Source organism: Nyctereutes procyonoides, unplaced genomic scaffold (genome assembly GCF_905146905.1).
Source record: "Nyctereutes procyonoides isolate TBG_1078 unplaced genomic scaffold, NYPRO_anot_genome, whole genome shotgun sequence".
NCBI lineage: Eukaryota > Metazoa > Chordata > Mammalia > Carnivora > Canidae > Nyctereutes > Nyctereutes procyonoides.
The window spans coordinates 26373944-26401587 of NW_026575136.1; the positions used below are offsets into that span (position 1 = coordinate 26373944).

The 27644-nt window shown below is 44.4% G+C and overlaps 1 protein-coding gene and 1 long non-coding RNA gene across 3 annotated transcripts in view; one reads left to right on the plus strand and one right to left on the minus strand.

Annotated features, from left to right (window-relative positions):
- Nucleotides 1-27644, minus strand: part of LOC129495480 (apoptosis regulator Bcl-2) — a 171298-nt gene that overhangs the window by 46235 nt on the left and 97419 nt on the right. The window lies entirely within an intron of this gene.
- Nucleotides 6926-27438, plus strand: LOC129495482 (uncharacterized). Its single transcript, XR_008661533.1, has 2 exons — nt 6926-7491; nt 25375-27438. It is a non-coding gene; the product is annotated as an uncharacterized LOC129495482 (long non-coding RNA).

Genomic DNA, 27644 nt, shown 5'->3' on the forward strand with positions numbered 1-27644 from the left:
AAGTGGCACTCAGGGGGCTGGAGAAGCAGGGCGCAGGATATGTCTGAGGAGTTGGGCTTCCAAGCTGACCTGCAGGCAGATGGACAGTTCACCAGGGAAGGGCTGGTGGGTGCTCCCTGTAGCACGCTCTCCCTTCCTCCAGGAAGAGACAAGATAGAAAACGAACTCACCCGTCCTTCTTCAAAGCACAGCACCACCATGCCAGCCTCATAGGTGTGTGCACAGCACTCAACAGTGCTCTCTGGTCATGAGCCACTTCTCTGAGCTCACGGTCCCAGGGACTGGAGGGAGCGGTGGGAAGAGAACCAGGGCCTCTGAGGTCCTAGTTCCAGACTATGCTTTCTAAGCAAGGGGCCTCAGGACAAATCAGGAGGAGGTTGGGGGCCAAGAAAACACCTGGCCGTGGCATAAACTACCAGCTAATTACAGCTTATGCTACTTTGCTTAAAAATGGCACCAAGTAACAGAGTTTGCCAACTGTCATCCTTAGGAGATCATGTGCCACCTGGATATGGCCAGTCACTTGATAGGAAAGCACTCTAAGATTCCAAGAGACTAAAAGGCTCATAACTGTTGGTTAGAAATGTAAATGGCCCTGGGGTGCCTGGGTGGTGCAGTCAGTTAAGGAGCCGGTTCTTGGTTTTGGCTCAGGTCATGATCTTCGGGTTGGGGGATAGAGCCCTTTGTGGGGCTCTGTGCTCAGCAGGGAGCCTGCTGGAGACTCTCCCTCTCCCTCTGCCCCTCATGCTCATGCTCTCTCCCTGTCTCTCTAATGAATAAATAAATCTTATAAAAAAAAAGAAATGTAAATGGCCCTAAATTATAACCAGAGATGGAAATATGTCTAGGGCCAGGGAGGGACATTCTGCAATCGGGTTCCAGGGTTGTTTGGCTTCTCCCAACACACGGGGTGAATACAAACGGTTTATAGATGTGGGTGAAGGTTCTCAGCATGAAAAATGTCCATTTCCATCAGAGATTAAAATGCAGTTTGGGAAAACAATTACCTGCCTGGGATCCTGGGAAAGTAAAACTTCCTGGTTTCTCTGCCAAGAAGACCGATTGTAAAACAAGGCTCGAGAATCTCACAAACAAGATTTTAGAATTTTATCCAAACAGCTGCAGGTCACCTTCAAGGAGCCCAGACACACTTGGGTCTGATGGATGTTGCAACAGCAAGTCTGAGGTCTCCCCAGTCTGGGGCCAAGAGCTGGCCCCTCGGGACAAAGACAGAACAGTTGCTCTCTTAATGGGAGCAGAAAACAACCCCCACACCCCCACACCCCACCCACCACCCAACCTCTCTGCTTTGTTGTGAAATTGTCACTGTGCCTTTGAGGAGAGATTAAAATCCTAGCCATGTCAAATTTAAAGGGCAGGTTCCCAGGCAGGAAAGGGAGAGGGTTTTGGGTGGGGGGTGGCGAAAGCCAGTTGTGGTGAATTTACGGAGGATTTGGGGATCACAAAAGTCAGGGGCTTTGACACAATTAAAATGAATGGAAACATACAAGCCTGCAACTTAAAAATAATAGTAAAATAATGCGGCAAGGATATTGTGGCTTGTTCTCTGCTCTCATTCCCGAGCCTGCTTGCGAATCCTGAAGCAGGTTTCCCGAGACACAGCATGGGTGCCGGGCAAGAGGCTTTTTTTTTTACCTCCTTTTCTGCCCTTGACACACAAAGGTTCTGCTGTGGAGAGTGAGGATCAATGGTCCACCCATGGCTGAACATTTCCTGAGGGCCAGGGAGGTGCTCAGCGAAGTGGCTGGAGTTGGTGAGGGTAAGAAAAAGAATCAGAGCTCTCAAGGCATGGGCCCAAAAGACTAGAGATTCTGAAAAGGCTGCAAGCAAGCTCCCTGGCTTGGCACCTGTGCCAGATTCTCAGACACACAAGACACCCGGCCTTGAAGAAGGCACCCCCTGGATCCCTTGAAAGCCCTTGAATCTCTCATCTGGTTCCAAATCTTTATTTTTTTTTTTTAAAGATTTTATTTATTTATTCATGAGAGACACACACAGACACACAGACACACACACACACACACACAGACACACACACACACAGCAAGAGAGAGAGGCAGAGACACAGGCAGAGGGAGAAGCAGACTCCATGCAGGGAGCCCGATGTGGGACTCGATCCTGGGACTCCAGGATGATGCCTGAGCCGAAGGCAGGTGCTAAAATGCTGAGCCACCCAGGGTTCCCCTGGTTCCAAATCTTTAGAAGTGCCCCAGCCAGCTATTTATATAGGGGTCCCTCCACATGTTCTCTCCTGGCTCCATTTGTAAAACAAGGAAGATGGGTGACACCAAAGAAGTCCTCATCCCATGGGTTTGGTTCCCAGAGAGCTACCTGTTGGGATGTGGGATGAAAAGCCCCCAGATCCCCTTTAGGGAGGGAGCATGTCTCAGCTAGGTCCTGATCATTTCCAGGCCTGAATATTACCATGGCTCTTCAGATGGACACTGACACTGAAGAAAACATTCCTTGATTAAATAAATCTTTTGATTAAAGTCATGAGATTGTCATCATTGGCTTATCCTCCTTTCTAAGATGAGAACAGTTAACAATGCCTACCTCATCGGTTTAGGGTTCTTTTTTTTTTTTTTAAGATTTTATTTATTTATTCATGAGAGAGACACACAGAGGCAGAGGCAGAGGCACAAGCAAAGGAGAAGCAGGCTCCCTGTGGGAAACCTGATGTGGGACTTGATGTGGGATCACACCCTGAGCCAAAGGCAGATGCTCAACCACTGAGCCACCCAGGCGTCCCTAGTGAGGGTTCTTAATGAAGATGACATGAGCTGACCTATGGGGTGCTTTGAATGGAACCTGGCACATAGTAGGTGCTCAACAGACATTAAATTTCCTTACTGCTCTGAGTCTATTATTCTCGGACTGTTCATTCACTTAGCCTTCTGTTTTCTCACTCGATGAACTTTCTATATTTTGACACGTATCACAAAGGTATTTTGATGAATGTTTAATGTCCCCCTTCATTCATGAAAGAACTCCAGGGTCCCCAGTGAAAGAAGCATATGGCAGGCAATCTATGCTGTCTATCAAGCAAGCACAAGTTTTGACATGATTAAAAAAGCCTGCCTCTTCTGCAACTCTCCTCCCTTCATTCCCCTTTTTACTTCTTTCTTCTCTCTTCAAAATCCTCTAAAGGTTCCTGGCAGATATTTTATTAACCCCTGACAGGTTACGGAAAGTGAGCTTTAGCAGCATGAAGATATATGTGATGTATAAAGCAGCTCGCCAAATGGCAAAGTGCAGGGCAGAGGCTGAAATCCCTCCCCAGAGCAGAGGCCCTGGGTGTTGCTAGGAATTCTCGTCCTCAAGCAAAACCTGCAGCAGGAATCCCTTCTTTCCCATTGTGAAATGGAAGCTAAAGCCCTTGCCAGCTCCCCAGTGCCACAGGGCTCCTCGGGTGGCATTCACTGCCCTGGAGAGAGGAGGTGGAGGCGGACTGCCTGCCCCCCATCTAGGCTCGGTCTCCGCAGTGTTCTCCACTCTCCCAGGCCTCCAGAGCCCCGTAAATGACTGCTACCAGCCAGCTCTGTGGTGAGGCTGATCTGGTGAGAACTCTGCCTCCGAGGAGCCACGGGGATTGACGCTGCCGTGTGGAACATGCAGATCTCCCACTAACACTCAGCAGACCCCCTGCCTGCGGTGGGACCCATCACCAGTGCTCCCTGAGTCTCCAGCCCTGCCCAGAGGGCCAGGTCTTTGGAGCAGGGCCCCTGCAGTCGCTGCTCCCATGGGCAGACACATCCTTTCTCCTATTATAGTTACAACAAAAACAATAAACAGTAACACCACCGAAGGTCCTGGTGGGCGCCCACAGATCAACATCCTCACAATGCCCACGGAAACTTGTCAACGCATGGACTCTTTGTTTCACTGTGGTCCATGGGGCTTCTCATGCCTTTAAAAATAAATATTAATGCTGAGAGGGCGCCCTGTTTCCTTTTGCACTCTCATAGCTGGTGATGGAAGGCTCCAAATGAGACACTTTTGGGGCAACCAAGTGTGAAAAGGGAGAGAGACACTCATTTTTGCCCCTGTAGTCAGAAATGAAGAGACTTTTGCCTTGTTGGGCTACAAGTTACTAATTCGGAGGATGGCAGTTTTAGAGTTGATCTCAGTTTGACTTGTAAATGAGAGGTGGAATTACCCTGCTGTGCGGCTGCTGGCCCCAACAGGCCTCGCAAACCCTGATCTCCATGTTGAGGTGGAGCAGACGTTCATGGACATCACTAGAAAGTTCAGGAAAGTAGGAGGTGGTGAGCAAGCAGTGGGAGATGGTGAGGCTCCAGTAGAGAGCACGGCCAGGGCCCCTACTTGCCTCCTCCACGTCCTCCCCTAGAGAGAGGGGGAGGATCTGGCTCTCCCCTTACAGAAAGGCTCGCAGCCTTTGCCGTATCAGAATCACTGGGGAGCTTGGTAAAAATACAGATGTGTGGGCTCTTCCGTGAGCCCAGGCCTCTGCACTGTTTTTAGCTCTCCTAAACCAAGACTTCAGAACCATGGCTCAGGAGAGCGGAGGGAAATAACCGATGAGAAGAGCTAGTAAAGCTTTATTGAAATAGAAATATAAGTTTCTTCTAATACTTTTATCAGTAAGCTGCCATGTCCAGAGTGCCTGGCATGGGCCCAGCTTCGCTGTCATTCCAGGAAGCCCACAACACAATCCTGCAGGTGGGACTGACCATCCCTGCTTCACTGATAAGGACTCAGCAGCTCAGAGAGGGTCAGGTGAACTCTGCCTAGGGATGCACAGCCAGTAAGTGCTCATCTACTGGAAAGACTAGATGCAGTCTACCACAACTGAAGCCCAGGGCTGCCTCAGTTTCTCACATTCACACCCCACGGGCTGGGCTGGCATGTGGCCGGCCCTTCTGCAGGGAGCTCCTGGTGCTTGCTGGCTGTATCACCCTCTCCACCACACCTGGGTGGCCTTTCATTTCTTCTCTTCGTCCTGATTCCGTCCTTCTCCCTTGTCTTGCTTTGCCTTCACCTCTCCTCCTTCCTTTAGAGGTTCTCTCAGTTGTGCTAACACATACAGCGAAATCACTCGTAGTCTGTGCTACCTGCGGAGTGACCGGGGGATCGGTTTGGGATGTGGCCTGGGCTTCAGGATTTTTAAAGCACTCCTGGGTGATTCTAAAGGGGCATCTGGGTGGTTTAGTTGGTTAAACATTTGCCTCTTAATTTTGGCTCAGGTCCTGCTCTCAGGGTCCTGGGATTGAGCCTCAAGTTGGGCTCCTTGCTCAGCGGCGAGTCTGCTTCTCTCCCTCCACTCGTGCGCTTGCACTCTCTCTCTCTCTCTCTCTCTCAAATGAATAAACAAATCTTTAATAAATAAATAAATAAATACTCCTGGGTGATTCTAATGTGTGGCTAAGATTGCAGAGACCTGCTTTATCTAGGTCTGTCAGATGCAACCTGGAGAATCAGGAAAGTCACCTGGACATGCCCAGGCTGAGGTGGCTGACCATGGAATGGGTCACCCACTGTTTTAAATAAAGCACCACCAAGAAGCAGGAGGTGGCCTCCGGTGACACTCATACCAGCCGAGAAAACATCTGGCTATCCCAGCTGGCCACATGGAGTGAGTCCCAGCACCTCCATGGGCAGAGTGTACCTTGGCAGGTCTCTGCTCGGAACCAGGGGACGGCCACAAGCTGTGTCCTGGGAAGAAGAGCAGCTACCACAGCCTCCCTGCATCCTACACCACCTGAAACAAGGGGTGACTGTGCCCACGCGGCTCTCCTGGTGAGACCCATACTATAAAGCAGATCTTAAAACTTGCTTTATTGGCTCATTCTGCAAACGAGCTCCCTGGTTTCATTACACACAGACGTGGCACAGGATGGAAAATCTTACATAGAGCTCTGCTTCACACCAATCTCCTCAAGGAAGGCTTTCAGATTGTTACAAAACCTCCTGTTCCTACCTTGGGCATTTGCCTGTGGACAAGAACAGCTCCCTGCAGAGGATTCTGTGTAGAGCATGGATGGCAGCCCATCAGGGATGAGCAGGCTGGAAACACAGCATTAACTCAAACATCTGAAGCTTCTGCGCCCCACAGAAGTCATGGTACTGCTGTGCAAGGCACGCACTGTATCCCCAGCCCTTGGCACCAAGCCTGGTGCATGGAGGTCACCAATGAATGAGCAAACGCGTGTCATGCTGAAGGTGGAGTTTAAACCCTCTACTTGCCACAGACAAGGAAATGCTGAGACAGGTTAACAAGCAGAGTTTTCCCCATGGAGCACGTCCAGCCAGCAGATCAGAGGGCAGAAGGGGCAAGGACACCGGCTGAGTGCAAGCCACCAGGGAGAGCTGGAAAAGACCCCCTTGGGACGCCCCTGTCCTTGGCTGTGGGCCAGGAAGGAGGAAGAGAAGCAGAGTAGGGGTGGTGTGTCTGCTCCTCCAGCTTCCCAGGTGAGGAAAACTGGCCTTCTGAGGGAGCTGGTGTCGTGGGACATGTCCAGATCCCATAAGGCTCCCTGTTCGCTGCACCCTTGCTGTGAGGAGGTGGTTGCACAGAGATGGTTCGGGACAGAGGCATCACTCACTTGGCTTAGGACAGCTGTTCCTCATGAGAGACAGCTGCACTGGGGCCCCACACTTGGCCGCCAGCTCAGCTGTGCCTGCGGGGACCTCGGAGAGTTGAAGCAGCTTCTAAGTGGGAGGGTTTTCAAAGGCATCAACAATTAAACCAACTCTGAAAAGGTGACGGAAGACAAGGGGTGCCATGTGGATGGCTACATGCCTGGCAGGAGTTCAGAGGGAGAGGAGGCTGGGACATCGGCCTCTGGATGGGTGTGGGGCCCTGGGAAAAGCGTGTGTGAGAACTCCGTATGGATATCTGTGATCACGCAGTTGGAACAGTAAACATTTGCTGGAGAGATTCCTTCGCTCTCTTTTCTATCTCTTGTGTACTTCCAAGCGGTGCAATTTATTTTAGCAAGAATCACTGTGCTCCTCTGTTATCGCCCGACCTTGGGCTGATTCTGAAGGTGACTTGCCATGGAGCATCAGCCCTCCACTCCATGGTGTAGAAAGCCTGCCCTGTGGCCCTGCCCTAAATACACACTGTCTCTGGGCTCACACGGAGACAAAGACGTGGCAGCCAGAGCAGGAAAGAAAAAGCCATCTTAAAGAAACAGAATGCACTGGATCCTGAAAAGTTTGACTACATCCCAGAGGATGTATTTGGGGGACGACTACGCCAGTCAGAATAGAGACTTGTCAGTTGTTGTTCAGTAAGCTGGAAAGGCTACGGTGGCGGTGTTCATGCCCACCTTTCTCCTTAACTTAGGAACGAATAAGTGTGTGACGTCATCAGGTTCCACTTCCTCGACCACCACACCATCTGCTAACTTCCTGTGTTCAGATTCCGTGCTCAACAAGCTACCTCCCAAGTTCACCTGGCTTCCCAAGAAAATGCAGCCACAGGGAGACCATGGGCAGGGACAGGTAAGCATATGGGTTTGCTTACAAATGAATATGCTGGCATTACAGCTTGAACACCTCATCCAGTGGGCCGTTAATGGGAGTTGGCCCCTGAGAGATGGATCTGTCTAGGGAATAGACAAATCAGGTCTCCACGCAGCCAAGATGAGGTTTAGACCATGTACTGTGGTGGATCCAGCAAGTAGTGCCACCCTCAGAAGCCTCCTGGAGGTCACGCTCTTAGTCTCTGCGTGCTGGTAGCCCAACCCATTGTTGAAGGCCTTCCATGGCTACTTCTCAAATTTATAACTTTTACTAGACTCACAAATGCCCAAAGTTTCACAGGGCTTGGACACTGTGCATGATTTCCACGGTGCAAGGAGCAGCGAGCATCTGTTCCACTCCTTAGCTAGGTGGAAAATTTCACAGCTGATATAAATTCTGATCTGTTTATTCCTGTAGCCGCCCCTGATGCTAAGATAATCAGGCTGAGTTCCAGTCAGAAAAGTTGCCCAGAAGGAGTCTGAGAGATGCTTGCTCTTAAAGAACACAGGATTTTGCTGGGGAGATATATATATATACAAGAAACAATCAAACACAGTCAGTGTCACAAAGGCACAGCCCAAGCTGATAAAGGAGTGAGCCAGAATTGGGTGGAGGTAATCTCAAAAGGCTTTCTAAAAGAAGTATTTCTAAGAAAAAACAGCTTAGTGTCATGATAAAAAGGATGGGTTTTGAAGTCAAACAGACCTGGGTTCAAATACTCAACTGTTTTATAACTTGATAAGGTACAGAAGAGGCTAAGCAGGGTGGAAACAAAGTGCCTGACACGTGGGAGGCGCTAGAGAAATGGTCATGAAGAAATATCCACGCAGCAGGAGAAAGGAGGAGAAAAGTTTACACTCACGTTGCATCAGACACTATTCTTCCTCCCTTTTGTATTACCTCATTTCACTGCTGCAACATACTTATGAGGTAGGTACCAATTATAACCCCATTTAGTGATGAGGAGAACAAGGCCCGGAGAAGCTAAGTGACTTGCCCAAGGTCAACACAGCTGGGATTTGAATCCAGGCCATCTGAGCCCTGCTTTGGAATGTTAACCGCTTTCCTGTCTTTTTCCATTACATTTACTATACCACCGCTCTTTGAGTCATATTTATTATCAGACAAAATCATCAGAGCATCTTCGATGTTTAGGATGAATACTGAAAACCTTATAGGCGCCTTGCTTGTAGAGGAGTGGCTGTTTGGTGCTTCTGTTGATCACTCAGCGATCTATCGCAGACAGTGATATGTACGGACCATTTTGTTTCAGTTAATATTCAGCACCATATAAACATTGACTCAGCTGGAGAGCCTGAACAATAAATTATCACTAGCCCAAGTGCTAAAATAGCACTTGATTTTCTCTCTGCCTGAGCCTGCTATCTATTTATACTTTGCTTACTTCTCTGGAGTTCAAAGTGTTTTATACACATTTCATCATAGCCATACTTATGTCGATTTATTGTCTTTATTACACACATGTGACTAATGTATCTAACAACACTTCCTATTTACTACAGGATGCTCAGTTTTCAACTAGTTTTTCTTTTTTTAATCTAAGGGATTTACTGACTACATTTAATTTATACTGAGTGGAAATTTGCTGACAATTAGAAGAATAGCGTTTTATAGTTTCTTTTTTAACTGAATTCATTTGGTACATGATAGGATCATTCTTGTTTCTGAATTGTAACCATGTATTATTTCTTATCCTTTACAATTCCATCTATGACTGACCTTGAACTGGGATAGATCTGATATTTTAAAATTATAAGTACAATTGCCTTTTTCACTCAGTAGACTTCCTAAGATCCAATATGTATACATAATTCTTATTTTTTCAGGTTGATGAGTGCATTGACACACACGCATTTTCAAATCTGGTCTTCACCTTTTCGGTTTTCATATTCATGGGCAAAAAATAAATTTAGATGATAAGTTAGAGTCGGGAAAAGAAGTCCAGAGAAAGGCTTCCTTGACTGGCTGGAGGATGGAATGAGAGCCCAAAATTCACGTGTGTATAAACTGGAAAACTAGGTTTGTGCACTGTGAGGAGTTAACAGAACTTAAGATTTTGAACCAAGCCTTAGTGCCAAACACATAAAGAGAAACGAAACAAGAGTTGTCATTTGATGTTTCTGTCCATGACACATAAAAATAGTCTAAATGCTTCGCCTAAGGCTGGGGCAGTCTGTTTCCTTTGGTCCTCCCCTCCTGTGAATATCCATATTCATTATTGAAAACAGATACTTTGGCCTTAAGCATTTCTCTGTTTTAGAAAAGGGATATATTGAGTGCCTGGGTGGCTCAGTCGGTTGAGTGTCTGACTCTTGGTTTTGGCTCAGGCCGTGATCTCAGGGTAGTGAGATCAAGCCGCACATCGGGCTCTGTGCTCAGCGGGGAATCTGCTTGAGGATTCTCTTCTTCTGTCCCTCCCCTACTCACGCTTGCATGCATGCTCTCTTTCCCTCTCTAATAAATAATCTTTAAAAAAATTTAAAAATTAAAAAAGGATATTATGCTAACAGTCCCTGTTCAAGAACCAGCAGTTATTCCCTACCACAGGAGTCCCTAAAGTTTCTACCTTGGCTGAGTGTGTCATCTGCCAGTGTGAATTTAGGAAGATGGCACAGGTATGATCAGCATGAGAGAGACACGTTCTCAACACTGTCAGAATCAGTAATGGTATTGGAGGAATGTTTAAAAGCAAAGCTGCTTATTCTAGGAGGTCTCATACCCTGATATTATGGACCTTGAACAATCTGTAGTCATTATCCTCACTCAGAAGAGAAGGTCAGGCATTTTAGCCTCAGATGCGCAGGTGCACTGAGTTCTCTCTTACCACTAGGCATCTGTACATCCTCCTCTCTCTTCACAGGTAACGGGGCACTTCAATGATTCTTCTTGTAGGACTTAGTTTAAAAAAGGTTTTCCTAAGACCAGACTGGATTCCCTACTTGGTGGGCATAGTATCAAAGCTATGCCTACCCCGCTTATCTTACAAGATTGCAAACTTCCAGGATCACCTAAAGACCAGATCTTAGGAAAAAGCTGAATGGAAGAAGAGATAAAAGGCAGCAGAAAAGCAAAGAAGGGAGATGGGGGCTTGAAAGGGCCTTTCTTTTTTTTTTTTTCCCTCTCTCTTTTAAAGATTTTACTTATTTTTATTTAAAAGAAAGAGAGGAGATGTAAAGGGGGAGGGAGAGAGAATCCCAAGCAGACTCCCCACTGAACATGGAGCCCGACTCGGAAGATCATAACCTGAGCTTAAACCAAGAGTTAGATGTTTAACCAACTGAGCCACCCAGGTGCCCCTGGAAGGTCCTTCCTTATGACTGTTATTGTGACTTCTACATGGCCACCCTGGGTATACCCTCTGGAGCCGTGGAAATCTCATAAATCAAAACCAGACCAAGCCTAAAATTAGTTCAACAAAGAAAAATTACATTACTTGAAGGTTTCAAAAGCAGCTTTTGCTTTTTTATTTTTCTTTGTTCTTTATCTCAAGAAAATAAATAACGGTATGGTGTTCAAATCTGAATCAGGTCCAACCCTGAAGGCTGGAGCAGTTTTCAGATGGCATGCTCCACTTGGCCATGCTAACACAGGGTTGGCATTTCCACCAGGGAAATATCAGCAGAATCAAACGAGCTTGGGAAGTTTCCATTAGCTTCATAGCTATATGTTCAGAGTTCAGACAAATGTGAAGCACAGAATAATAAAAATGGTGAGTGGAATGTGCTAGAAAGCAAGAAAATAGCGAACAATTAAAGCATGTGTTCTATGGTTTTTTTCAAAATGATCTGTTTCAACAACAAAACAGACTCTCTGAGAAATGAACTCACCAGTGCCATATCTCAAGCAGAACGACATATGGAAATAGCACGGTCTTTGGCGTTAGGCTGGCTTCGAGGGCCAGCTCCCAAACTTCCTGGCTACATGACTTTGGCAAGTCACTTAAGTTGATGGGTACAGTCTCCATCTCTTCATCATTTCTCAGGATTTTGTGAGGTTTAGAGAAAATATAAGTACAAGTGCTCAGCACCTAGTTCAGTAATAATGACCAATGTGATCACCATCATCTTTAACACCATTGGAGAAAGAATAAAAACATCAACTTGGAAATTATGAACGACGCTAAGCTGGACCGAAGTTTAATTGTTTATGTGATATGCGTAAGGGCTAAAGAAATAAATTACAGTGCAAACTAGAAAGTAGCTAACACACTTGAGAGAGCTACCTTTTAAGCATTTTAATAATACCCATTTTATTGCAAACAATATGTGTATGCCAACTAATCTTAATTTGTAATACTCTGTCATTATTATTAATCTTAATTTATAATACACCATAATTATTCAATTATATTAACAGAACAGTATTTTTACATCCTTCCAGAAAATGCTACACATGTGCATGCATATATATGCATCTAATTTTTTTCTCATCGATGAGATCATACTCCCCATACAGACAGCAACTTTTTCACTCTACAGTAATCTCAGGCATCTTTCTATGTGAGTTCATGAACATCTATCATGTCTTTTGATAGCTGTATTTAATTTCTTAATATCAGTTTACCATCATTTAGCCAGACTTCACACATGTATTTCTTTTTCTACCCTGGTTAGTGCGTTTTATGCTTTTGCTTCCAAAAAAAGATAAATAATGCTATGATGAATGTCCTTCCATATATATATAGGAAAAAAACCCTAGAAGTGAATCGGCTGAGTCAGAGGGTACATAAATTTAGTATTTTCAAAACTGAGGTCAAAATTGCCCTTCAAAAAATTTATGAAAATATGCCTTCCTTTAATGGTGTGTGAAAGAAAAACCCTCTTTTACGCTTGCTTCTCCTAATTCTTTCTTTCTAGACATGTCCCAGAGAAGTCAGAGTATCAACCAATTTAAATATTTACCCTTCAAAACTTATCCTTACTTCCTGATAGTTTCTTGCATTTATCATCTGTAGACGCTTCCTTTAGAAATGTAAACCATGCTGGAGGTTGAAAAGTTTCTGCTCATTCTAGCTTTGGTATCGAAGTCCCTCCAGCCAAGAAGGAGGCCAGGAAGAGTTCCTTGGCCTCCAAAAGAAAAAAGGTACAATAAACCAAACGAAACCACACATAAACGCATCCAAGTTACCTTGCATTTATTCAAGGTTTCTCCGTGTGTTTGGCTCAACACTGGATACTTCACAGATATTATCTCACTTTAGGGTCTGTGTATTTGTATTTTTTTTAAAAGGCTTTTTTTTTTAAATTTTTATTTATTTATGATAGTCACAGAGAGAGAGAGAGAGAGAGAGAGAGAGAGAGGCAGAGACACAGGCAGAGGGAGAAGCAGGCTCCATGCACCGGGAGCCTGACGTGGGATTCGATCCCGGGTCTCCAGGATCGCGCCCTGGGCCAAAGGCAGGCGCTAAACCGCTGCGCCACCCAGGGATCCCTGTATTTTTTTTTTTTAAAGATTTAACTTATTTACTCATGAGAGACACACAGAGAGAGGCAGAGACATAGGCAGAGGGAGAAGCAGGCTCCCTAGGGGAGCCTGATGCAGGACTCAATCCAAGGACCCCAGGATCACGACCTGAGCCAAAGGGAGATGCTCAACCACTGAGCCACCCAGGTGCTCCTATTTGTGAGTATTTAAGCCCAATAAAAGCCTCACAGATCGCTGATGAGACCTGGAGAAACAGCCATCCTTTACTTCCAGGGCGGTGAAAGGTGGTGTGAAGATATCAAAGCTCCTCCCCCCACCATTTCCCTAGCCCCCTCCCCCAACTCTCCCCCAAGGAAATGTAAGTGCTCCTTTTAGCCAGTGGTAATAGGCCAGGCTTCTATTGGCCCCAAATCCTAATAACTGCTATGACCTGAGGCTTGGTGAGATCCTAAAGTATCTTCTGACGTTGAAAGATATGAACAGGTGTTCGGTATAGTTTTGGTGTTATGTATAGTTTGTTCTATTTGAATTCTATACACATTGGCCATGGAGAAGTGGTCTTTTGGATATCTCTGGGTAAAACAGAATGTTGAATTAACCAGAACATCTCACTCTTCTAGCTAACTAGAGAATTTACGGTACTGAAGTCTTTATGTCATTCCTACTGTCAAACTGAACAAAAGAATAGATGCCCCCCTCCCAAGATAAAAAAAGTGAAAGTGAAAAAAAGATTAAAAAAAAGATAAAAAAGTGAAAAAGACTACTTCCCTAGTCAGAATCCAACACAGCTCTGTCACATGCACCCTGAATAATGATCTCCCGCTTAGTAGCTGCATCACTGAGGTTAGACCAAAAAAGTAATTGGTTTGGAATGCAGAGCTTGACTGAATGACTCTATGCCACAGTATATTCTCTTTGACTTGCTAATGCAAAGGCAGACCCTGATATATTACAAAAAAATATTTTTCAGAAAGTTTTCCAAATTTCACGTTTTTGAAACTCAATTTACATTTCTCCCCCAAATTAATAAGGTGCCCCCCACCCCCAAGTAACAAGACACATTCCATAAAGTATCAGAAGCTGGACACCAACAGTATTGCGGGACTTAGGATTCTCCTGTCTCCCCTTCCAAAGGCCAAGTCTCTGGCAACGGTTTCTGAGCCCTAGAAGCCACGGGGCTGCCCCAGAAAATGAAACCACTTTGAGAATCTATTTTAGTAACTATAAATCCCCTTGATTTGTCTATGGCAGGCCTATCTGCCACTGAATTCCACTTTGTAGCCAGAAAAATTTTAGTGAGATTCCAATATATTCAGAAACAGGTCATTTGTATTCAATAGCATCACTAACCTACTCAAAAGAAAAAGTGCTTTTTGTGTGTGTGAAATACATCAAACTCTCTGTGAGTGTCTAAGGCAGGTTTCTGTGAAATCACTTGCTGTGGGTATCATGTTTAGTGGCTGCTTACTGAAGAAATGAAGCCAGCCTTGGAGTTCAGGATAAGCCCTAAAGGTTTCTGATGCATTAAGTAGAGATTCTGAACTCGGTGCCAGACAGTTAGGTTTTAGGACAGTTCATCTGCAAAGGTTGTAAGAGCAGTGGGTTTGGGTTCCTGAGGACAGGCTGTTGTATGTAATTAATTAATCGCTGACAACCAGAAATTGCTAAATATTGAGGTCAAATGGGAAATTAAAAAAAAAGATCTCATTTTAATTTCTTTTGCACTATTAAAAAAATAACCTAAAAGTATAGTTTGTGACATTTAAATCACCTAAAATTTGGGTGCCTCCTTCCTTCACTTGACAGCTGTTCATTCAACTACTATGTGTTCCATGCTAGGGGCTGAGGATGCTGTGGCAAATAAGACAGGCATGGTCTCTGCTTTCTTGGAGCTCAAAGAATACACACATAAAGCACTGACTGTATAACATGAAAATATCCGGTGAACAAAAGTGGGGCGACAGGGGAGGGAAGGCCTGGGTGATCATGGGGAACTTCTGTGAGGAAGTGACATTTTAACATTTAAAAGGCAAGAAGGAGGGGCCCTGGGTCCATCAGGAGGAGTGCAATCCAGGTAGAGGCCACAGGTAGCAGAAGGACCCAAGGGGCGTGGTGTTGGGGGGGTGGCGTGAGCTTGCTGTGTGAGAGGATCAAGCATTCAGCCTGTGTGGCCGGTGAGCCATGGGCAGGTGGGAGCCAATGTGCTCAAGGGTTATGCAGGAAGGGATCAGGCCATGACACATTGTAGGGCAGACAGAGGGGTTTGCGTTGTGACCTAAGCATCACGGGAGGTATTTCGAGTGATAGATAAACTGACACACAACTCTTCCACATAGACCCCCAAGTAGAGATGACCAAAGCCTGTGGTGGGGAGAGGTAGTGGAAATACATGACCGCCCTGACACCAGCAGAAAAGCACCCCGATGTCAGCTGGGTTCTTGGAGTGACATCAGCACGTGACACCACAACCATAGCATGTGCCCTGACATCAGCCCTTGTTAGTCAAGACCAAAGTTAGCAGAAGACCTTCTCCCCCTCCCCCCTGACCATGCCCGGGTTCTACACTTAATCCAGCCTCAGTCCTCCACAGAAATACCATCCCAGCCTAGCTTCTATGTTTATATATACTAAAAAGATGGGGTCCCCAAGCACGGGCAGATTCCACACTTCCCTGTTAACTACATTTGGGGACAGAAATGCAGAAAACTATCTTTGACGTGCTTACTGTGTCCCATCAAAGAAATGAGGTTCATTAATTCAGCAGCTGTACATGGGCATGTTTCATGATATGGAGAAACTCCAGAATATCAGCACCCCGTGATGAATGTCACACTCAACCATTAAAGGCCTATTTTTAGCAAAGTCAACCACTAAGTTCTGAGCCAAATGAAAGGTCATGTGTTATCTGAGAAGCACATGTTATTGTGGTCATCAAATGGCTAATCTGGGGTGAAGTGTCTATGGAAGATGCTTGTTATGAAAGTGGAGAGTCCTACAGTGAATACTGTGATTTGGAAATATAAATGAATTGATGTACATGGTAAAGGGAACATGGACTTTCAAATGAGTCCACGACATGACATTTCTTGATATTGATTATTGGCAAAAACGTGCCTGAAGGTTTTTCAACTTATTTTTTCCATGAGATGGCCATACATCTAATACATAATTCTAAAAGCATATGATCACCCCTAGAATGGTACTGAAGACACCAGAATGGATTTATTTCCTTACTAGCATGACCTTGAACAAGATAGATTACATCCCTAAGCCTTGATTCCTCATCTGTAAAGAATAGTGATAATCATATTCATCTTTCATAGGCATCCAACATAGCACAAGTAAAAGCCACAGACATCCAATAAATGTTCACCTTTCCCTTAGCTTTCTGCTTCTAGGGCAATCTCAACTTACAGCAAGCTAAGAGTTTTAATTTTTCGGATACATTTATTAGCATTATCCAATGGCATACATGCCACAAAAGGACTGGAATGTTTCTCTGTTCATGCCTGTAGCTGCAGAACCCAGAAAAGCACCTGCCCTGGACTACATGCTCAATAAATAGTCCTTGAATAAATGAAGGGGAGGTTATAGTGACATGAGATTGAATGTAAAGGTCAATTATCTTCGTGGCTGACTTGTCCATGATTTTGAGGGAAGAGATATACTCTGAAGTGCGTTCAGATAATCAACTTCTACATGTAGCCACCTTACAAAGTAAAGGATCAGAATCATCTATTAAAGAGAGTAGTGACTTCAATGATATACTTTGGTACCTCAGACTCAAATAAAGCATTAGTGGGAAAAGTCTGGTCCCAAGCGCTCATGGATCAGCAGGACGTCAATGATCGCCAGGAAAGTGGGAACTTAAGACTTGCTTTGGACTCAACTTTGGTTAGCGAGGGTCAGCCTGAGGAGGTCCTGGTGCTGCAAGGCCACCTCTCAGTTATTGCCTCTCCAGGGCTGGGGCTGACCCAACATCAGAGCGGTTGGGAATTGGCCAGAGTAATGCCAGGACAGAAGAAAACATTACCCGAACAAATAGGAACCCACGTTGGTAAGAAAGCTGGGGTCAGGAGTTGGCTGTGACACTGACAAGCAGTGTGGTTTTGGGAAAGTCATTTAATATTTGCTCAAGCACACTTTGGTTTCACCACGTTTCTATGACTGACACTGACCTAAATTTATCTCTCAAAGTTCAAAAGCCCCGTGCCTGGACCCTGGTTGCCTGGGTTGCTATCCATTCACACGGCCCGGCTGTTGTAAAAAATTATATATATAGAAACTGCCAATGATGATAGCAGGAGAAAACAAGGAAGAAAAATGCACTCCTTTACCCTCTTTTCAAGAAGTGCTGCTCACAATTGCTCACATCTGGCATGCCTCAATGGTAATCATTTGCAAGTTTCAAAAATGTTGAACCTTGAAATAAGGAGCTTTATCTTCAAAAGGGAAAATAAAGACCTGCAGCAGACCACTTGGGACCTTTTTATTACACCTGGATAATGGCAGGTATTATTACTCTATCCAGCAGTGTGTTCTTATGAATAGGCTAACACATACCCTTCGGCTGTAAAATGTGCTTTAGGATATAACATGTTGATTCAGATACAAAATAAAATAACTGTATGGTTGTTTTTAATGAAAAGTCTAAAAACACGCCTATTTAACAAACTTCTATTTTTATAGAGCCTGCTTACGAAAACCTGCTTAAAAAAAATAAAATCCAACTATGGGTGGTCTCACACCTAGAAGTGGCACAAGAATCCTTTGTCAGACCATGTGTCTTAATTTTGGGTATGGAAAATGTGGTCACCATAATTATAAGCCTGGGAAAGCAAAGAGTTTAAAAAATTCTGTGCAGGAGGGGAGTAATAATTCGTTAGCATTCCATAAAACTGTAATTTAACCAGCTTTTAGGTATGTAGTAATCAACATTAAAATTATGGCACTTGACAATTTTCTATTTTACCTTATGGCTATTTGTCGAAGTGTCTCATTTCCTTGACGAGACTTACGTTCCTCGAGAACAAATGCTATGTTTCCCTTATCCCTACAGCCTCACCCAACCTGGTACATGGTTTGTTTTTTGTGTTCAATGAACCACAAAGAATGTTTCAGAACAACCTCAGGAAAATCAGGAGAGAAATAATTCAGGGTAAGAGGAAATCAATGCATAACTTGTTTAAACGCTATTCTCTTAGGCTTCAAGATATCTCAAATACGTAACTTTAAAAGGTTCAGCTATGGAAAAAGTTCATTTCTGTAAGTTTTGAAATGGGATTTAGCCAAGAAAAGAGTCAATACTAATTAAGTTTTGATAAAGGAGGTGGGGGAAGTCTAGCGGTATAACTTTGTCACTTGGTTACTAAAACCTTTTCTCTGATTGAAAGGCATCATTAGGGGTCGAACGACACACATTGCAGGAGATATAACGTGATCACTTCTCCCCCTATATGGTCTTTTTGGACCTCAAGATGGAAAGATCAAAGCCAAGCAAGCCCATGGAAAATTAATGAGAGCTGAGCATTGCATGCAGTTAATATGCTTAGTTAACTCAGGCAGCAAGAACTATGCAGGCCTTTATCACACAGAATAAAATACAAATGGCCTTCCAGAAGGCTGGGCAGACACGAGCCTGGCGTTCCTACCCCTGGATGCAGCCATGGGTTCCTTGCGGCTTGGATTTCCTACAATTCTTGGATTTTTCTATAGCATCTAAACTCTATCTCCCAGCCTGCATCTCACAACAAAAAACAATTGTTTTAAATCTATCTTTTTTATGTGTTACTATTTCTTAGAATAGAAAATTGGATGATTATAAATGCAGGTGAGGAAAAGTAACTTTTTTCCAAATAGGGAAGAGTGTTATGGCTTGGGGACAAGTGGCTGCCAAGTTCACACGTGCAAGAGATTTTACTGTGTATTCAAGGCCTCGACTACTTCGGGGAGCTACCAGTGGCCAACAGCAAGGCCTTCAGAGGCAGCCGGCTGGAGGCCCACCGCATCCATTCCAGGCTGTGTCACTGTGGACAGATCATTCACTTTTCTGAGTTTTGGTTTCCTTGTCTGAAGACGAGGAACGATTCTCATACCTGCCGGTGGTCGGTCTTCAGGACTCAGTGCAAGGTCAGCGTTTAGCACAGTGTCCATCACGTGGTGAGAACTCACTCTCTGGTGGCTATTTCTGTCATTGTGTACTGCTGCAATCTGTCCCCCTCCAAATGTGCAACTGAATGCCAAACGATGCCTGCATTTTCTGTGAAGTTCCTTGGGGGGCGGCTGCCTGGGAGGAACAGTGCCTGGGAGGTGGCCGTCACCTCCAGAGCGGGTCTTTGGCTGCCTCACATCTGGTAAATCAGAGCAAACAACAGGCACAAGAATGGAAGGAAGGGGGAGGAAGGAGGGGAAGAGGGGGAGGGGCAGGGAAGTGGAAAGGCAAGCCTTCAGAAGCTAATGTAATATTCAATCTGGCTTCTTCATCCTTCTCCAAGCATCACCAAATATTTTAAATTCAAATGAAAACCATTATCAGGCAGATACGGAGACGTGACATGTGGAATCTGTGAGACAGCATTCTTTGTAGGGGGTAAAAAAGTAGTTTGAGCAGGAGAAAGACTCAGGTTAACTTGGTCTGCCTTCCTCAGTCTGGACTGGGATTCTCTCCATGGAAAATTTCTATGTTTTTTCATATTGGGTCATGAGGTGGATTTTATTGGAACTCTTCAGGTTATTTGGTCTTTACTTTGTAGGAAAGTAGTTATATTTGCTTTAACAACAAAGCAAAGTGGTTTCAGCATAAGGAAAAGAGAGGCATGATGCTGAAGGAAGGCTGAGCCTGACAGTGCTGTGTACCTGCATACACACCAACACACACACGCGCATGGGGTACACGCAGACACACACATACTCAGAGAGACACACAGGCACACAAGTGCACACAGACACACAAAAACATACACACGTAGACATAGATATACAGAGACACACATACCCATGCACAGACCTACACACAGACACACTCAGACATGCACACATATACACAGGCATACAGAGACACACAGACACACAGACTTGGAGACACAACACAGACACACATAGAAACCCACATGCACATCCTAGCTGGGCCCTACTGACTTCTCCTGTGGTGTGGATGGTAGACACTTATCTCTCCTTCACTTTTTATCAAGAAAATCCTGACATTTCCCACTACACATGGGTTAAATGTGATAGTAAGAATCAAAAGCAAAACGATAACAAAAAAACAAACCAAACCAAACCCTAACAACAGAGAAAAGCATCTTTTCAAGCAAGTAGGTCTCCAATGACATTTTCAAGGACCAATTCAAAACCTTTATTGGCCAAGGAGCATGCATCTCACTGTGTGCAGACATGTTCCTGTTCTGTTTGTTTGGGTTTATTTTTGCCTTCATTCTGCAGGAAGCCTCACAGATATGACGGGGTGATTTAATTCTGTACAAACCTTGCCTCCCTAAATTCTTAGAATGTAGATAGATACCACTACCGGTATTCTTAGAGTTACGCAGCCTCTCACAGCAGCTAGAGCAAAGCAGAGCCCACATTTCACTGGAATCCCTACTTTTAGGTATGTGCAGGTTTTTCTTCATGACACACAGGAAACCAAATATGAAGCACTGTTGCAGATACTGATACATGGGCTTCTACAACATTCTCAGTGGCCGGCAGGACGACTGCCTTCTATTCATAAAGAGATGTGACTTACCCCTTACACCTTGTAGAGGAAAGTGAGAGTTGAGACACTCTTTTGTCAGGTGTCAAAATGCAGTTATGACAACAGATGCTGTCAGATGCATCGGTGAAAGCCTCGCACAAGTTTCTTCCCCCTTTCCTGGGGGGCGAGATGGTTATGAGCCAAAAATGAGAGAGAAGTGACAGTCGGCCATGTGACAGAAGGAAAACTAAGCCCTGCAGGAAGGGGTGGCTTTCACACAAAGCAGCCAGATCTGCCGAGCCCTCAGCCCATCAGGTGGGGTGTTGAGCGCCAGTCTGGCACCCCTGTGTGAAGGGGGCAGTGGGCAGGCAAGTACTCCAGGGGGGTCAGGTGAAAGATAGATGCCCTTCCCCTCAGCAGCTTCTGTCCCCACTGCTGCACTGCCACCCAGCTCACTTAAAGACCACTCAGCCTCAGGCTGAAGTTTCTCTACCAGGCCATCCGCACCTGGAGCATGTAACACTTGTGGTAAGAAAGTCCCATTTTTTTCATCCAACCCTAACATTTAAGACTTCCTGTGCGATGGCCAAAACGTCTTGAAACCCAGATTCCTGAAAGTCTTTCGAAAGACACTAATGATTTGTCCTTATAAAGCCCCCCTTTCCTATCACCCCCTCCTAAAATGTCCCTGGGGTGATCTAAGGTTCATATGTAGGTAAATGAAATGGATGATCCTATGTGACTTTGCTGAGTGAGTGGTTTTTAAAGAAGTTTCTTTAAAAAGGAAACTAACATATTCATTCATTCACTTAGCATGCGTTAGAATACCGGCAGCACGATTCTATGACTACTGATATTAGTAAGATTTAGAAGTCCTGGCTCTGCCACTAACCAGGAGGACCACCTGAGGCCACTGACCTGACCATCCTGGGCCTCAGTTTACTTATCTCTAAAATAGTGAGGCCTGGACAAGACGGTTTCTTTTTAAAAAATTAATTGATTAATTAATTTAGAAAGAGTATGTGCGTGTGTGTGTGTGTGCGCGCGCGCGCGCACGCGTGTGCCAGAGCGGGGGTGGGGCAGAAGGAGAGAATCCAAAGCAGACTCAGATCTGGGCATGGAGCCTGACACGGGGCTCAATCCCACCACTGGCATATCATGACCTGGGCTGAAATCAAGTCAGACGCTCAACTGACTGAGTCACCCAGGTGTCCCCAAGAGAGGGCTTCCAAGTCTATCCTAAGCCTTGGCATTTTGGGAGCACACATGTATGTGGATTCTGCTCTATAACAGTCACCCCGTTGGAGGCCTCAAAGGAGACAGACATGAAAGACCTCATCCTGTTTACAGGGCCACTGCTTGGCTATATTCCCAAACTTCCAGCATAGGTTATATTGACTGGGTATCAAATTTCTATCTTTCTTGAAAATGCATGCCTCCCTTTGATGTTGAGAGGTTCTTCATCAAATGGGGTCCACTCCTGTTCCCATAGGCTTGGCCTAAGCATCCTTCCATTCACCAGCAATGTGGTTTTGATGACTCCAGCACCATCTCAACAAGTACTACCTTTGGCCTGAGCTGCCATGTTTCAGGAATTCTAGAATGTGAGGTGGTTCCTGATGCATGCAGCCTGCCCTGCTCCCTGAAGCATATCCTTTCTCTTCTCTCCTCCCTCAAGAACAAGAGTCCTGGCCCACAGCCTGCAGCCTGGGGATGAGAGACCTGTTTTAAAATCTGTGCATGTCGAACCTGTCAACATCCAGGCTCAGGCAAACAGGCTGCCCTTGGGCAGAACAGCTTTGCTAATCAATCATGCTTCAGGGAAGTGGGTGGTTTGTACATGGGGCCCACTTTGCCGTGACCAAGCCCCTATGAAAATGTCTGAGTGTGAATGAAAAAAAGAAAACAGTCTACTTTCCATGCCCGCTGCAGGAGGGCCAAGACAAGGTTTTATTTAAAAATAACTCCTCTTTCCTGAAGGCTGAAAGCTAACATATGGGCTTAAAGAGAATTCCTCTTTCAAGATTTACTAGCAACTAAGATCAGGATGGAGCTGTCAATTTGGACAACAGTCTCACCTGCAAAACAAAAGAAAACCTTAGGGATACTCCCAAGTTCAGAAATTAGAAATAAGTTATTGGTAATTTTTTTTAAAAAGAGTTTCCTGAGAAGATACCATTTGTGATTGTGATATATTAGCATGGTAGTTACCAAGTAGAGCAAATTAATGTCAACTGAAGCTAAGCTAAGATACAAGACACAAGTCCCTACTAAATGAGATGCACTTAATGGGAAAAGGTCAAGTTTATTGTTACAGGGCTGCGTATATATTCTGGCTATAACCCATTGGTTAGGGCAAGTCATGTAACTTCCCTAAATTTTAAAAATCACACATACCACTCATACAAATTATATATATGTATATATAATGGGGCCAATTATACGCTTAACTCGTAGAATTATTGTGAGAAAGAATTACATGAGACACTATAAGCAAACTATTTTGATACTGTAAACACAATAGTAACGTAAAACACTGTTATAATAATAGACCTATTTATTCAAATGCATGTTACTTTATTCAAAATTACTTGGTTTCTAGTATAGCTTTCATCTTTTTTTTTTTTTTGCCATTTTAGGAATGAGTTTCTAATTAATTCAGTTTCTGTGCATTTCCTATCCAAACTCTTTTCACATTTTCAAAGCTCCTACACAAGCGACAGAAGAACACACGCTTAAAATAACCGGAGAAATAGCACCACAGAAATAGAATATATAGATAATATAAAAAGCATTTACCCTTTGCCCCAGCAACCCACTTCTGGAAATTTATCCTACTCATGGATAAGTTGAATAACAGACAAGGCAGTGGAATGGAGCATTATTTGTAATGCAAAAAGACTGGAAATAACCAGGTGTCCATCAATATAGTGGTTATGAGACATGTGGAGGAGACAGTAATCCAGTGACATCCAGTGAATCCCTCCTCTCAGTTCCCTCCCTTGTACCAGTCCTTCTCACATTAGCTCTGGCCTTGGCCCTGTAACTTGGCTTGGTAATAGAAATCGGCACATGAGACACAAGCAGAGACTTAATAAGCTCTCTTACACTGGGGGCATGATTCTTCTCTGCTTTTGGGGATCCAGTTACCATGGGAAGTAAACCTGGGTTCACTGAGCTAGTCCAGCTGGTGGTCACAATCTACCACTGACATATGAGTGAAGACATCTTGGGCATCTAGCTCCAATCAAGTTGCCAGATAACCTCATCCATTTGAGTAAATCCATGCAAAACCAGAAGAAAAACCACCCAGCTGGCCCCAAAGAGCTCACTCAAAGTTTTGAATAAATAAAATCATTGTTGTTTTAAGCCACGAAGCCATGGAGCAGTTGGTTATAAGGCAATAGATAACTGATACACCATGGTATCCTCCAAAATGGTGGAATACTATGAAGGTATTATCCTATGGAAGAAGAAAGAAAAAGGATACACTCTGTGTATGGCTATGCGAAGGTCTCAAAGATATACTGTTACATTCACAGGCCAAGTGAAGAACAAGGCAAATAATATGCTGCCTTTTGTGTAAGAAAGAGGGAAAATGTAAATACAAATATAATTATTTTGCATGAAGAGACACTAGATATATATACTCAGGGAATTAACATACATAGTTACTTGTTTCACTCCAGACAAAAGTCTAGTGAATTGGGTAGAAGGGGACAGAGGTGGCAGTGACATTTATCAATAAATACCTTTCTAAATGGTTTCAGTAAATAAACCATGTGAATTGGTTATCAGAAATAATTTTTAAGTGAAAAATCAGGCTACTATATCATTGAAATGGCAAATCTTGAAAATAGTAGAATTCCAAACTGATTACTATAATGCTACCACAATTCTCCATAATGGCCTCTCCCTTTGAACTAGAATAATCTTTTCTTTGTAAAACATAGAGCTGTTTGCACTCACATTCTAGCTTCCCTCTAGACTGTAAGTGCCTTGAAAGCAGAGACCATGTCTTATTTGTTTTGCTTCTTCTACAAATAGCAATCACGGTGCAGGGCTCAGTAAATGGTTGTTTAGCCAAAGAAATACAGAAAAACATTCTGACGATACTAAAAATGTCCACTGTTAATGCTGGTGAGATCCATCAAATCTTCAACAGCCTAACTTCTTCCATCTGTGCACATACTCCACGCACCATCCTTGAGGAAAATGGTGAGCATTCATTATGATCTGGGGCTTTGCTTCTCTTATAAATATACTCTGAACTACTGGGCAGAGTATATACAAAAGGTAATTTGAATGCCACGAAAGGAAAAAAAAGCAAAACAAACTCCCTCATTTAGAAAGAAAACAGACCCATTTGACTAGAGGAAGTCTAGAAAAAGAAAGATCTTTTATTATTTCTCATAAGTAACAAATTTCACTTCTGTGGTTGAGTAAGCAGCAGCCTGCAGCCAACTCCCTGCCAAGCAAACAAAGCCGTCCAGCAAAGGGGGTTGTGGGGATGGAGCCCCAACAGCCCTCCTTCCCATGCTCCAGCGTTTGGAGAAGTTAGGGCTCAGGACAGTTTCTCTGTTACGACTTCAGCATTTCTAGGAAAGAGGGTGCCACCACCTTTCTCTGTAACCCATTTCAGGGTTTGACAATTCACGCTAGGGATCTTCTCTCACTTTGAACCTGTACCTTTCCGACTGTGCCTTACCCTCTCTCTATTACAGTTTGCTGTCTCCACGTCTGATCCTATGAAAGCCTAACTTCTTTGGGGAAGAAGCCTGGGTCACCTCCACAGCTGTGTCCGCATCTCCATTTCCAGGATGTGCTTGGTTGGTCGGCATGCAGAGCTATCCCAACCCTTGTGCATCCTGGACTGTGCCACCCGCCAGCGCCATGTGGCCTTGGCTGTGCTTATCCTCCATGAATGCAACACAAGATAAGAGCCATGGGCAATAAGGAGATAGTAAGGTACTAAGTATTAAAGGTCATGCATAAGTAAGAAGGAAAACTAAGGGTGTGTATACAACCGTCTCAAAAGAGGGAGGGCATCTAGATAGTATCCCACTATACGCTCTCACAATCTTGGTTTCTCCTATATCAAATAATTCCATTTCCTTAATTTCCCTCTTGGATTTCAGTTCCCAGTTTTTTTATCTGTTTCACTGTTCTCTGCCATGCTGCTCTTGCCCCAGTGCTCCCACAGTAGAGACCTTCATTGCAGGGATTACCATTTGGAGGTTCTCCAAGGTAAAGATAGTAGGAAAGTTGAGGTTGACCATCTAAAATCCAGGGATTTTTTTGCCACAACAGATCAATAAGCACTGGTTGTGTGCCTACTGTGTGCAAGGAGCTGGGTTAGATGCTGTCAGGGATCTAAAAAAGTTAAGCCATCACCTCTGCCACTTAAGGAGGGGGACATCCATAAGACAGGGTTTAAAGAAGAGAATGTTGGCTCGAATGGGCAATGTTCACTGGGAAAGCTGGGGCTGCTGTGTGGCCACCGGGACCAGGCGGAATGGATGTAGTGAGAAAAGTGAAGAAAGAAAGAATCAATGAGCTGGTCAGAGTAAGCCTGAACACTGATTTCTGGACACAGACAAAAGAGAGGAGTGTGACCTATGATGGTTTCCAGATTTGGGGGTTTTGAGAAACAAAGGAAACCTGTGCTGATCCCGACAAAAGAGGGGAACACTTGTGAGGAGCTGGTTGGCCCGAGAACACACTAATTCTGGGGGAAAGCAAGAGAACATTTAGTACTACAGATGAGAAAATAAAACTGGGTAATATAGTTTTATGATTGAAACCATGAGAAAAAAAATAAGCCTATCTAAAGGGGCAAGTGCACAGGGGAGAGGAGGAGGGAAAGGTCTTGGGGGGCACTCTGAGTACTCAGTTCTAGACGGAGGAAGGAGGGGAGTGGAGAGCCAATGGAGTGAGCCCCGAAAGAGCAGGGGCATGTCCCATTCACCTTTGTATAGATCCATGCAATAAACATGGCTCTGGCCCCTAGCAGGTGCTACATAAATGCTTTGCAAATGTTGGTAGAGGGATATGGAAGTGCAATTGTCAGAGAAGTGGGAAGAAAACCAGCAACAGAGCCATGTTGCATAAGTTAAAGGAGAAGAATAATTCAAAGTTGTTTGGGGGCTAATGCTGCATGGAGAATTCTAAGATTTCCTGAAGACCAATGGTAACACCAGGGGATCTAGCACCCAGGGTTCTAGATTGCCTGGGTCTACCAGAGTGCTGGGGTGGGTGAGCCAGGCATAAGGAAGCTTTGCCTCCATAGCAGAGTCTGCAAAGACCGCCCCCCACCCCAGGGTGATGTTGTCCCATTTAATATGAAAAACAATCCCAAGATTTATGACATTTTCAATTTAACTTTTGCACTGTTGTAATTTTGACTCTGAGATCTGGAAACTTCGAATAATACTTGGGAGTAGTCAAGCTTGTACGGACTCCTCTGACACTGTCTGGTTATTCTAACCTCGACTTTGTAAAAAGGAGAAACTGGCACGGAAACTACCTTTTCAAAAAAAAGACTACTCAAAGATACTGGAAGTTGTTTTCACATCTCAGGGAAAGGTACTTGATTAGAGGGACTCTTAACAAGAAGAACTGAAGATCTAAGTAAATATTTCCCATCTGCTCCTGGTCTCACCACCTGGCCGTTATTCCTTCTGCTCTGTTGACAGGTTTCAGCCAACCAATTCTGTTTTATTTGTGCAAGTGGAGAGGCCACCTGTCGTGGAATATACTCACACATTAAACAAAATGAACATTTCTTATTTCTGTGCCTCCCATATGATTTTTTAAACACAAAGAACTCACTTTCACCTTAAGCAGATTTAGGAAAATGCTGACTATGAAGAACAGGTATAAACAAGGCAATCTTTTGTTTACGAAGATTGGTAACGACCCACAACTAGAAGGATCCCTCTATTCCCTTAAGGCTGGTGAATTAATCCGTCCACGCTTTCTTGCTCATTTCACT